The following is a 12639-nucleotide window of genomic DNA, read 5'->3' on the forward strand; positions in this document are numbered from 1 at the left end:
TACCACTTCATGCCAGTTAGAATGGTGATCATTAAAAAATCTGGAGACAACAGATGTTGGAGAGGATATAGAGAAATAGGAACACTTTTACACTGCTGGTGGGAGTGTAAATTAGTTCAACCATTGTGGAAGACAGTGTGGTGCTTCCTCAAGGACCTAGAAATAGAAATTCCATTTGACCCAACAATCCCATTACTGGGTATATATCCAAAGGATTATAAATCATTCTATTATAAAGACACAAGCACATGTATGTTCATAGGTGCACTGTTTACAATAGCAGAGACCTGGAACCAACCCAATGCCCATTGATGATAGACTGGACAAGGAAAATGTGGCACATATACACCATGGACTACTATGGAGCCATAAAAAATGATGAGTTTGCGTCCTTTGTGGTTATATGGATGAATCTGGAAACCATCATTCTCAGCAAACTGACACAAGAACAGAAAGTCAAACACCACATGTTCTCACCCATAAGCGGGTGTTGAACAATGAGAACACATGGACACAGGGAGGGGAGCATCACACATTGGGGTCTGTTAGGGGGTGCCAAGGGAGGGACAGCAGGGGTGTGGGAGGTCAGGGAGGGATAATATGGGGAGAAATGCCAGATGTAGGTGACTGGGGGTTGGAGGCAGCAAACCACATTGCCATGTATGTATCTATGCAACAATCCTGCATGATCTGCACATGTACCCCAGAACCTAAAGTGTAATAAAAAAAAATAGTCCTTATTCATGTAACCAAATACCACCTATTCCTCACAGACTATTGAAATAAAAAAATTATAAATTTTTGATTAAAATTATAGTGAATATAATGTTTCATGCCTATTTACCTTATACATATTAGTATTACCATTTTTGTCATTTAGTTATAATATTAAACAAGTTTACAATAAAATTCATCATCTTCGGTGTGGTGGTTTTATAGTATAGTAACCACCACAATCAAGAGAGAGATCACCTTCTGCACTCCAAAATTTTCTTCCTGTCCATCTGCAATTGACTTCCTCCCTCCTTTCCTAGCCTCTGACCATCACATATTTGTTTTTCTGTCACTATTGTTTTGCGATTTTCAAAATTTTATATGTATAAGATAATAAAACATGTATTCTTTTGTATATGACTGCTTCACTTAGCAATATTACTATCTTAACAATATTAAATTTTCTCATCTATAAACACAATATATCATTTTTTAGGTCTTCTTTTATTTCTCTTTGCAATGTTTCAGTTTTCAGTGAATAGGTCATGCATTTATTTCATTAAATTTATTTGTAAGTAGTTTGTTGTTATAATAAATGTGAATGCTTCAACGTATCATTTTCTAATTGTTCATTGCAGGTATAGAAATGTAATTAATTTTTATATTGACCTTATATTCTGTATCCTCTTGAATTCACTAATTAGTTTATATTCTGTATCCTCTTGAATTCACTAATTAGTTTCAGTAGTTGTTTTGTAGACTCTTTTGAATTAACTATGCATAATCATGTCACCTACAGATAAATATTATTTAAATTCTTCTTTTCTAATTGATTTGCATTTTACTTCATTTTCTTGCCTTATTGTGCTCACAATAATGCTAAATAGAAATAGTGAGTATAGATAGTCATTAATTGTTCCAGATTTAGTTTTTCACTGTTAAACATGATGATAGTTGTAGGCTTAGATAAATGTCACGCCCGTTGACAGTAAATTGTAGAGATTCCGGATTTCATCATTTTTCTTTGAACAGTGTTTCTCTGCTTTTGAAACAGTAAAGGTAGTATGCCTGTAAGTCAATTTAAATAGGAGTTTTCCTTATTTAGAGATGGAAGATCTTAAGTTATATGATATATTTAATATCAACAAATCGGCATATATAATATGGATCCTAATAGAGAAGGATCATAATCACTGATTAATATTTGAATCATTAAAGAATGTACACCTACATTGTTAATCCTTAGAGAAAACTTACTTTTGGCTTGCCCTTGCTCTGTGTGTGTGTGTCTGCATGTATGTACGTTAAGGAAGTGGGTGTGTGGTCGAAGTGGCAGGACAGTGATATTTTGAGTGCTTGGCAAATTTAACACGGGCAATACATTTTTTTTTGCAGAGATGTGATCTGACTAGGTTGACCAGGGTGGTCTTGCATTCCTAGCCTCAGGCAATTTTCCTGCCTCAGCTTCTCAAAGTGCTGGGATAACAGACAAGGGCCACCACATCTGGCCAGCAATACAATTTTAAAAAACATTTTAATGTATGCACATATGTTAATATATGCATTTTTTTCTGTGTATAATTACAATGCATTTCTGATGTATATTTATAATGAATATAATTATAGTGTTTATAACGTACATAAGTCAAACAGTAATATAAACAAATGTTTGGAGTATGTATGTCCCATTTAGCTTAATACAATAAAAACATTTTAAGGTGTAGTGGAATACATATTTGATTTTAGGCTTATGTTTTCTATTTAACTGTAGTAAATACTAGTGGTACTGGCACAATTGAAGGTACAAAAATGTGTTTATGCTTGCAAGGGGTTCCAATAAAGGTGAGTGACACTCTGGGGAGGACAAGATTAAATCTGTCTGTTCATATTGCTTGGCTCTGGGTGGTATATTACCACTTCCATGCTGTCTCATATGTAAATAACTACATAAGCTCTTAAAGAGGCTTGAAGTAATTGTCAGTCTGTGAATAAATGTAATAGGTGTTGAACAGGACAAAGAAGAGATAAAGTGCCCAGGAATTTGAAAAATGGAATACAAGAGCAGAAAGAGCATGGCTTTTGTAGTCCGACCTGGTGACTTATCTAATTTTATAGCTTCTTCATGTTATTTTATAACACTGCAAGATCTTATCTCCTAGACATATGAAAATTTAGATTGTAGAATTATAAAGTTTAATAAATGATAGCTTTTTATGATTCTTGTAATAGACAATCTAACATTATAAGAACATAATGAAATCTATCAAGAGAAGAAATTATACAGTTAAAGACAATAGAAAGCAGATAATTTGGAACTAAATAAAATGAGATTTGTATCTAAATTAAACTAGTTCAATTGAGGCCTTGCTTAAAGCACAGCCTTACTCTATAAGAAACTTAAATATTTAATTAACAGTAAAATAAGAATAACCATAATAATTTTACTATTTAATTGTATTAAACCATAGCTGCTTTCCTATAAAGAAGTAGATGAGACTGGGTAATTTATCAAGCACAGAGGATTCACTGGCTCACAGTTCTGCAAGCTGTACAAGAAACATGGCTTCTAGTGAGGTTTCAGGAAGCTTTTATTTGTGGCAAAGAGTGAAGCAGAAGCTTGCATGTCTCATGGCAAAAGCAGGAGCAATAAGGTAGGGGGTAGATGACACACAATTTATTTTTTCTTTTTGTTTTTGAGACAGTGTCTCTCTCTGTTGCCCAGGCTGGAGTGCAGTGGCACCATCTCAGCTTACTGCAACCTTCACCTCCCGGGTTCAAGGTGATCCTCCCAACTCAGTCTCCCAAGTAGATGGAATTACAAGGGTGTGACACCACATCTGACTAATTTTTGTCTTTTAACTAGAGGCAGGATTTCACCATGTTGGCCAGGTTAGTCTCAAACTCCTGACCTCAAGTGATCCACTAATCTCAGCCTCCCAAAATGCTTGGATTACAAGCACGAACCACTGTACCCATCTGGAGATACCACACACTTTAAATAACCAGATTTATGAGAACTCACTATTACGAAGACAGTACCAAGGTATGAAGGATCATCCCCTATGACCCAAACACCTCCTTCCAGGCTCCACCTCCAGCACTGGTAATTACAATTCAACATGATATTTGATTGGGGACAAATATCCAAACTGTAATAGTGGTTATACGAACAAAAACAGTAAGAATACATGTTATCAGTTTGAAATTTAGTGATTAATTGTTTTACTAACATACCTTTTATAATAATTCTTTAAAGAGAATGTAGTATAATATAATACATCTGTTTACAGACAGCGATATCTGATTTATATTTAGCATAAGATTTGTGCTAAAATCACTAATTTGGAGTCCAGTCCAAATTTGTTCTTCCTATGGCTCATGCCATCAGACAGGCATATTCATAAGGTATGTAAAAAAAATCATGTGAACTCAACTCTGCCAAAGAGAAGGGATGATCACAGAACAAGGTAAAACCTGCTCCTAGGGACAGATATGGGAAATCTGCCCTAAATTTGAAAGCGCACCAAAAGAAAAGCAGATATAAGAGGTTCAGCACATATGGATCTGAGTTTTGGAATGAAAATAAGGAATGCTTGTTCCTATGCATTATGGGAATGCTTATTGCTATTCCCAGTAGTCAATCTAGGTGACAGTTAAAATCTGGAGAAGTTTGTGGGTGGTAATTGTCTACATGGATTTTTTTCCCACAATTATTTCTCTGCTAATGGGGAATCAGGGGCAGGGAGTGGATAGAAAGAAAATTTAAGGCAGAATACAAATAATAGAGGAGAAAAATGATGGAAAGTAATTTTGTATCTGGATTTCAGCAAAATAGACTACTTTAGATAACAAAAAGGTGAGTCTTAGGTCAGTCTGGAGGAGGATATGTTAGAATTTATGGAAGAATCAGGTATCCTGTGAACTGTGGTTAAAGGTAGACATATTAACTTATTGATTAAGGCCAAAATAAGGTAGGGTGTAGGATTATGCACATGTAATTTTCTCTAGGCAGTGATGTGCACCTTTTTTAAAAAGGTAGAGCTTGTGTTAAGTGAATGAAAATTTTTAGAAGAAACTTGTTTTTCTGTAGATGCAGAAGTAACATTTTCTGTTGAAACTGTACATTCCAGATCTGTAAAAAAGATGTGTTGGAGACACATCATCTTTATTGCTCCATTACTTTTTCAAACTGATAGGGTCCTCAACACAGTAAAAATAATTTGATTCACTGTGATTTACAAATAGAGAGATAGAGAAATCTAGTAGTTCTACAGAAATATTTTAAGAGAAAAACCCATCACATTCTTACATGGATTCAAATTCATTAATAACAAAATACTGACATAATTAATGAGGAGCTTTAAGAATCACTATCTTTAAAGCTGCATGATGTTTACATATATTGATAGATTATTGTGCTTGAGGACGAAATGAAACACGAGGATCACAGCTGAATAATAATTCAGGGCTAGATTTCAAGGGTAGAAACTGTTTTACATTGATGAGGTGGTGTATAGAATTTCTTTAGATTTTATAAAGAGCAGAAGATAAGCTTTCATTCATCTGGTGATACAACAAGACAAGGAGATATATTTGGGTACTCTAACTTTGCATTAAGTATGTGATCGACTCCTTTCAGTGGAGTACATCATTTAAAAATGATTATGATCACAGCTGCTACAATGATGAAGGGGGTTCCATAAGAGTTCTATTTCAGGTATATAGCATGTTATGACATAGGTTTTTACTTGCATTTTCATCTGAAAAATTTAGATTACTCCTCTATATCTCAATTACACCACTGAAGATGGAGATTTATGTCTCAGAACAATATATATTTTATAGCAAGAGACTGAAGAGTGACAGCCATCTAGTACACACTTTTATGGAAATGGTAAAGAGGAATGGATTGCAAAGCAATTCTTAATCATATGCCAAAAGCACTCTCAGTAAGCGTGTAAACAAGACAAAACTATAAATTCTGCTATAACATATAAAAATAACAAATCATGATAGAAATCACAGCTGTGTTTCATGGTTGCAATGAAAAAAGACTTGCTAAACATGAAAATGACTTAGTTTTCATTTTATCCTTTTTTCATAAACTGTAAGTGAAGAGACAGAAGGTGGTCAAGAATGGTGTATCCCAAGAGTCAAATCAAAGAAAATACCTCATCTACATACCTCTATAAAGAATATTAAATAATATTTTTAAAGTAGCCCATTAAAGTACCATTATGAACTGGGTGACTTTGGGAAAAAATCACACAGAAAATATGTATTATGAGTTATGTTTTTCTCTTGATAAATTTTCACAGTCTATGCATAATACAAATGAAATAGCTGTACAGCAAAATCCAGGTGTGAAAGAGCCAGAAGTTTCTGATGGTGGGAACCAACCAATGACTTACGCTTGCTGTGAGTGTGCTTACCAGATTGAATAAACCTGGAATCAGTCTTCCATTATAAAAGCATATTGTGGCCAGGCGCGGTGACTCACCGCTATAATCCCAGCACTTTGGGACACTGAGGCGGGCAGATCACGAGGTCAGAAGATCGAGACCATTCTGGCTAACACTATGAAACCTCGTCTGTACTAAAAATAAAATAAAAAAAAAATCAGCCGGGCGTGGTGGCACGCACCTGTAGTCTCAGCTATTCGGGAGGCTGAGGCAGGAGAATCGCTTGAACCTGGGAGGCGGAGGTAGCAGTAAGCCGAGATCCCGCCACCGCAGTCCAGCCTTGGTGCCAGAGCGAGACTCAGTCTCAAAAAAAAAAAGCATATTGTAAAACACATCTACTGCCTCAGCAGTGTTCAGCAAAACACATCATTAATAAAACGAAATACTGGAAGTAACAAAAATTCAGTTCTGAAGTAATAACATCAACAGTAACTGAGCACATAAAATGTTTCAGAAATTTTTCTAAGCAACTTACATATGTAATTTAATATTCACATTAGCTTCATAAGCTAGGTACTATTTTGTAAACGTTCTTTTTACTGTTGTAAAAGCTGTTTAAGATATAGCATAACATTTACCCCCTTAATAATTTCTAAGTTTACAATTGAGTAGTGTTGAGTGTATTCACATTGTTGTGCACCCAATATCCAGAATATTTTTTATCTGACAAAACTGAAACTCTACACTAAACATCTTTTTTCACCTCTTTGAAGTCCCTGGCAGTTACTGTCCTACTTTCTGTCTCAATGAATTTGACTACTCTAGATACCTCACATAAGTGGAGTCACATAGTATTTGTCTCACTTAGTATCATGTCCTCACGGTTCTTCCATGTTGTAGCATAAGTCAAGATTTATTTCCTTTTTAAGGTTGGATAATTCATTGCATGTATCTATCACATTTTGTTTATCTACTTATCTGCTGATGGACCCTAGAGTTGCTTCTATTTTTTGGCTATAGTCACCAGTGCTGTTTTGAGCATGGGCTTGCAAGTACCTGAGATTCTGCTTTCAATTCTTTTGTATATATACCAAGAGTAGAGTTGCTAGGTCACTGGGTAGTTGTATTTTTACTTTTCCTAAGAAACTACTTTGTTGTTTTCTGCAGTGTCTGCACTGTTTTATATTTCCATATATATAAAATATAAAATTTATATATATATTATATAAAATTTATATGGTATATATAAATTTTATAATATATAAATTTATATTATATAAATTACATAAATTACAATATAAATTTATATTATATAAATTACATAAGTTGTAATTATATACATAAAATCATATACATAAAATGTAATTATATAAATTATAATATAAAATTTATAATATATAAAATTATATATAATATAAAATTCTTGTATATATCTTTTTATATATTATATATGTTTTTATATATATTTATATGCACAGGGTTCCAATTTCTCAGCATGCTCACCAACACTTGTTATTTTCTAGCTTTTGTTCATTTGATAGTAGCCATACTTACAGCTGCGAGGTGATATCTCATTGTGATTTTGATTTACATTTCCTGACTATTATTTTTACCCTCATTTTTCAGATGGAGAAGCTATGCTACAGAGAGGTTATGTAATTTGTTCAAAGGCACCCAGTTCAGGGTGGAGCTTAAAATCCAAACACGCTACCTCCTATGCTTGACTTTCTCACTCCTGCTTTGCAATCAGCAATTACAGTCATTTTGAAAAAGTGACGATTTCTGGTTAAGAGCAATCAGAAGAGAGTAGCCAGTTGATATATACTCTGTACTGGAAATATGACAGTAGAGAACAATAGAGAGTTTGTGAGTTCACGTTAATTGACACCAAAACTGATGAACAGAAATGGCCGTTTTGTCAGAGATTGTACAAGTCAGTGTGTGAATAAAAAGAGAAATGGGTAGTAAAGGAAGATGTAGTTGTAAACTAAACAAGAAGAAAAACATTTTTTAGTCATACCTGGGTAGATTTTCTCTAGCTCACAGTATGGAAATTGGTAATATTGTCAATGTGGAAATGTGGCAAACCATCCTAGCTTCACGCTATGTGTTATTTGTAACTTATGGGTAAACAACTGCTTGGGTGAAAGATTTAATTAAATGCTGTATTTAGGAATTTAGATTTACCCATTCTCTTTTAGCCCCATTTATTGCCATTCTTAAGTCCCAGGTTTTAAAGAAAAATCAGATTTTTTTTAAAGAGATATATTGGGGTAGGTGGCTCTCATCAAAACATTTTTGGAAATATTCTAATGTATTTTTTTGGAATTTCAGTGAGTGGCACACATCTTAAAAATTAGAATAAATACTGAATAATTACCACCTCATTATGCCAAGCTTTCTGTTACATCTTTCACATGCAATGATCTCATTTAATTCATACAAAACTACTTAACAAAGGTATTAACAATACAGTTGAGAAATTCGATGCTATATGCAGTTATTGTCCCAAGTCTAAATCCTACTTATGAAAGATACAAAATTCATATCAGTTCTAATCCATAGCAAAATTCATGTTTTAACCAAATAAGCCAACCCATCATTTATTTGTTTATATCATCATCCAGTAATTTATCATAGTTAAGTAAATGTCTTTTGTATGTCAAACAAAAAAGACAAATAAGACACAGGCTCGGTTTTCATGAGAATGAAGTCAACTTAATATGCATTGTACAGGAAATCTACAAATAAAAGATCATAACAAACCTCAGTTAATGGGTAGGATAAACCCACCTCTCTCCAGAACTACTCAAAAAAGTCAAGTAAATCACAAAGATTATATTTTTAAAGACTTCAGAGAGTTGCAGAAACGATGACCATAGAATAGGTTGAAATTTCATGGAGTGGGACCCTTTAAGATAAGGTGACTGCCACTGGACTTCATTATTATTATGAAGGTTTGGGTTTGATATATGGGAAGACTTAATAAATGACAGCCATTAAGATGATGATAGGGAGGAAGAGAAGGAGGAGAATAATGGTGATTAACTCTGTTGCATAATATACAATATTTCTGTTTCTGGAAAGGTATATTTCTCTATTAGCTCATTTGCAGAACCATTTCGACAGATATACTGAGGCCAGTGAATAACTACCTCCTTCTATCATAGAATGTCACCTCCACCCAGATCTCAGTTTATTTTTGATACATCTCATGCAAAAGAATGCTCATCCTGGACTTTCTCACTATGTTTTTGGCAACAATATATATATCAATATATATGATATATATTTTTGATAGTTCCAATAACATTGCCAAACACATAGTGAGAAATATATATGATAGTTCCAATATATATGATAGTTCCAGTGACATTACTAGACTGTATTTGCCATTAATAAAGAGAGGTTGTTCCTTCAAAACTTATCCCAATTCTTCATGATACAAATACATAAACAAGATTTTTTCTCATTCTTAATTCCCTCTTTACTATTAAAATTATTTCAAAAGCTATTATCAATTGCTCTTTTGTAAGTATACAAAGACAGCTGTTAAAAGTGTCATCTCTCATCTGTACAAATTTTCATGTTTAAATTCAATGAAATACAGTACTCTTATGAAAATCCTCAAGGTACAGTACAAAAAGGAAGATTTTAAATGTGATTTTTGCTAAAGGCAAATTGCATTGATCCTTATTGGCTTTTTACTACACTAGAGCACTGTCTCTTTGAAATTTGCCACTGAAAGCCTTACAATATTTTGTCAGGTATAGTTTTTAATTGTCTTAAATAAATGCTGAATCCTTTCTCCTTAGGGAGGAGTGTTTGGCAACAGAAACAACATAATTATTCCTCAACAAATTTTTATTTTTGTGGCTTTAAAAAGTTTCTTTTAATTCTCCAGAGGTGTTCTGATGTAGCAGTTTTTATAAGGAAAATACGTTTGTGATTTTTTTCATGACAAAAATAAACAGAGAAGAATGGAAGAAATATTAATGAATTTCAATGTTGTGGATTGAACTTTCTGTGCCTCTTCTATCTTCCATTTCAAATATGATAAATATTTGACCACTTATTTGAAACTAAAGAGTTTTTTCCCTTGGCAAGAAATGTTTATATTTCTTTATTTCTCTTTTAATGCTTCCATATATTCTTTCTCGCCACACCTTTAGTCTTTCTGCAAGGAAATGAGTAAATGTGGCATATAACTCATACTTTCTCATATTTTTTCACAAGCAACATCTTCTTGGGTCCGTCTGTAAACTCAATACCTGTTAACTAACAAGACTGAATTGTTTTGTGAATTGTGTGCCAGGCAGCATATTAGCTCTGGTGGTCCTTAAAGCCCATTGGACCTTTAGGGTTACTAAGAGGTGCCTTCAGGCTGCAGGCGGTGAAAAGGAAGAGGAGAGTATATTTGGCCTGATATTATTACCTGAGCTGCTTTAAGGATTGGCTGTCATAGTCACTGATCAAAGAGATGCTCAAATGTCAGGATGCACAAAGGTGTGGCCTTGTACTCCTTGCAGATACTTCTGTGTCTATCACTTAATGTGATTAACAAAACTTGCTGATGTCACACTGTGAATGGATCTAGTTTGAGGATGGCAATTGAGTTTTGTATTTATGCTTCTGAATATCATAATTTGTCTTAATTTCTTCTTCTCTATTTATTAGATTGGTGCAAAAACAATTACAACTTTTGCCATTACTTTTGAATGGCAAAAACCACAATCACTTTTGCACCAACCCAATACATGATCATTTAAATTTCATACACTATTTCAACGTTATGCCTTCTTATTAGGGAAAAAATATCTCTTGAGTAAATAAAAGCTTTTCAGATTGGTCTAATTTGTGTAATATTCTTTGTGACTCTGAAGTCTATTTTAACAACAACCAAAAAGATGTACTATGAAAAGACAATACCTATTGTATCTAAAGTCTTAATTTAAGACAGCTAAAAGAATATTGTTTCTAAATTTTTTAATTTTTCATTTTTGTGGCTACATAATAGGTGTATATATTTATGGGGTACATGAGATGTTTTGATGCAGGCATACAATGTGAAATAAGCACATTATGAAGAAAGGGATATGAATCCCCTCAAGCATTTATTCATTGAGTTGCAAACAATCCGATTACACTCTTTTATTTTAAAATGTACAGTTATTATTGACTATAGTCACCCTGTTGTGTTATCAAAGAATATTGTTCTTTTAATTCCAATGTTTAGGTCCACCAATTGAAGGGTTATAGAAGGTTACTTATCGTATACCCTATAGCAAATAGGGTACAAATTTGTTTTCACGATACCTTATTAGTTCTGTGGCCAATACCTCCATATATATTTATTTCTGAAAACACCCTCTTGGCAGCCCTGAAGTTAGTGAAATGAGATCACTTGTATTCATTTTGGTTTTCAGATATCAACTTAGGCAACTGATTTTTTTAAACTCACGTAATTATGTCCCTGGATAAATTGATAGAAGTAATAAAGTTTGACCCGACTCTTTCCAAAGTAACTTGAATTTTCCCAGCTGCCACGAGCCTATGGGTACAAATGAGTCTACATTTATCCCAACAGTATTATCTTCTTGATTCATCATCTCTGTCAGCTCAACTCTAGAACATTGGCCACTACAAAAGTCTTTACATCCTTATTAACTAATGTGAGTATTCTCACACATTCTTTTGAACAAAGTTACTTTTTTCTAGAAATTTTTGATGTTTAAGAGACAACTGCTGCTTTTCAGTGGCCATTCCTTCTCCCCATTGCTGTGCTTCCAGTGCATTAAATCCTTCAAGGTTCTGTGCTCTATTCTGAAGTAGAAAAAAAATATCAGCTTGTGGTATCACCCAGCTACATCAATAAGAACACTCTATTTCCACATCCCCTTCTGGCCATGTACAAGATCCTGTACAAGTAGATATGTTTAGGGACCTCTGATATGTTCCACCTCTGAAGATATGTCTGACTCAAAATTTAGTCCAGTGGAAAGCAATGTTACAATGTCTGAGTTCTTTACTTTTTTTTTTCTTAAAAAGATGCTTAGAAACAAAGAAACTATCAACAGAGTAAACAGACAACCTACATAATGGGAGAACATTTTTGCAAACTATGCATCAGAAAAAGGTCTAATATCCAGCATCAATAAGAAAGTTAAAGAAATTTCTGTGCTCACTTCGGCAGCACATATGCTAAAATTGGAACGATACAGAGAAGATTAGCATCCTGCTCAAGGATGACATGCAAATTCGTGAAGTGTTATATTTTTTGAAATGGATAAATTCCTGGAAACTTGCATCCTCCCAAGCCTAAACCAGGAAGAAGTCGAAACCCTGAATAGACCAATAACAAGGGCTGAAGTTGAGGCAGCAATTAATAGCCTATCAACCGAAAAAAACCCAGGTCCAGGCAGGGAGCGGTGGCTCACGCCTGTAATCCCAGCACTTTGGGAGGCCGAGGCGAGTGGATCCCGAAGTCGAGATCGAGACCATCCTGGTCAACATGGTGAAACCC

General features: G+C 34.1%; 1 non-coding gene across 1 annotated transcript; it reads left to right on the forward strand.

Moving 5' to 3' along the window:
* The first annotated feature begins 12293 nt into the window (after positions 1-12293).
* On the forward strand, positions 12294-12396 carry LOC118143916 (U6 spliceosomal RNA). The gene has a single exon (XR_004728401.1). It is a non-coding gene; the product is annotated as a U6 spliceosomal RNA (small nuclear RNA).
* Positions 12397-12639: the final 243 nt, after the last annotated feature.

Source organism: Callithrix jacchus, chromosome 11 (genome assembly GCF_049354715.1).
Source record: "Callithrix jacchus isolate 240 chromosome 11, calJac240_pri, whole genome shotgun sequence".
In the NCBI taxonomy this organism is placed as follows: Eukaryota; Metazoa; Chordata; class Mammalia; order Primates; family Cebidae; genus Callithrix; species Callithrix jacchus.